We start from the raw sequence: 2,062 nt of genomic DNA on the forward strand, positions 1-2,062 counted from the left end.
GAGCCACCAAGGGGCTGCCTTTACACGCCTTGACCCGTCTAGGGCCGCCAAGGGGCCGCCTTGACACGCCTAGGGCTGCCAAGGGGACGTCTTGACCCGCCAAGGGGCTGCCTTTACACACCTAGGGCTATTTTGACCTCTCTAGTGCCCGCGATGACCCGCCTAGGGCTGCCTATGTTCGCCATGGGGCCACCTTGACCTGCATTGGCCCATCTTGGGCCGTTTTGACCCGCATTGACCCTCCTTGGCTCTTCTAGGCCCACCTAGGGCAGTCAAGCGGGCGCCTTAACCCGCCTTAGACCGCCTTGGGCCGCCTTGACCCTCCTAGACCCGCCTAAGGCCACCAAGAAGCTGCCATTACTCGCCAAGGGGTCGCCATGACCCTCTTTGGCCCGTCTAGGGCCTCCTTAACCCGCCTTAGATCGCCTTGACCCTGGGACGCCTTGACCCTGGGACGCCTTGGGCCGCCTTGACTCTCATCGGCCCTACTAGGCCCACCTAGGGCAGGAAAGGGGGCGCTATGACCCACCTAGGGCCGCCAAGGGGTGGCCTTGACCCGTTTAGGGGCTGTCTTGACCCTCCTAGACCCGCCTAGGGCCGCCTTGATCCTCCTAGACTTGCCTAGGGCCACCAAGAAGTCTCCATGTCTCGCCAAGGGGTTGCCATTACACTCCTAGGCCCGTCTAGGGTCACCAAGGGGCCGTCTTAACCCGCCTTAGGCCGCCTTGACCCATCTTGGCCCGCCTCGGCCCCATGGGCCGCCTTGACCCTTGTCGGTTCTGCTAAGCCCACCTAGGGCAGCCAAGGGGCGCCATGACCCACCTAGGACCGCCAAGGGGCTACCTTTACACGGCAAAGGCCACCAAGGAGCCGTCTTGACCCGCTAAGGGGCTATCTTTACACGCCTAGGGCCGCTTTGACCTCCCTAAGCTATTGAAATTGCTGTTTTAATTGGAATTGAGTGACTTTCCAAGATTTCGTTCTTTCAATTCTTTTCATATTGACACCGGGAACTTTAGTTTTAAAAGAAAATGAGGTATTGCCCCTCATTTCAAATTTCACTAAATTCGAGCCAAAATCATTTGCTATAGCACACGAGTTTCCAGCCAGTTTCACTTTTTTTAGGACTACGGCTTTTTTCGTTCGGGTGTGCTTATAGACACCTCCTAACACATATTGAACCATTCTAGCTTCAAAAATCCATGTCTTTTTATAATTTACTCGTGATCGGGCCTAAATAACTCACGTCTGCCGTGTTTTGTAAAGCTGTTGAAATTGTTGTTTTAATTGGTATTGAGTGACTTTTTAAGATTTTTTTCTCTTCAATTCTTCTCATAATGACATCGGAAACCTTAGTTTCAAAAGAAAATGAGGTATTGTCCCTCGTTTCAAGTTTTACGAGTTTCTGCCCAGTTTCACTTTTTTTAGGCCTTCAGCTTTTTCCATTCGGGTGTGCTTACAGACACCTTCTAACATATAGTGAACCATTCTAGCTTCAAAAATACATGTTTTTTATCAATTTACTCGCGATCGGGCCTAAACAAACTTACGCGTGCCGTGTGTTGTAAAGCTGTTGAAATTGTTGTTTTAATTGGTATTGAGTGACTTTTTAAGATTATGTTCTCTTCAATTCTTCTCATATTGACATCGGAAACCTTAGTTTCAAAAGAAAATGAGGTATTATCCCTCATTTCAAGTTTCACCCATTTCAAGCCAAAAGGTTTTGCTATAGCACACGAGTTTCTGCCCAGTTTTACATTTTCTGGGCTTCCATCTGTTTCTATTGGGGTGTGCTTACAGACACCTGCTAACATATAGTGAACCATTCTAGCTTTAAAAATCCGTGTCTTTTATCAATTTAATCACGATCGAGCCTAAATAACATTGTACGGTTGAGATGTACATTGTAGCTTCAAAAATCCGTGTCTTTTATAGGATGAAACTTTGTACGAATGATCTACACAGTGTGTTCTAAACATTGTACGGTTGAGATGTGGAAATGCGACCTGAAAGTGAGCGAAATATGGAGGTCCACACTTTAATTTCAAAACGGGACACTGCT

Source organism: Fragaria vesca, linkage group LG7 (genome assembly GCF_000184155.1).
Source record: "Fragaria vesca subsp. vesca linkage group LG7, FraVesHawaii_1.0, whole genome shotgun sequence".
NCBI lineage: Eukaryota > Viridiplantae > Streptophyta > Magnoliopsida > Rosales > Rosaceae > Fragaria > Fragaria vesca.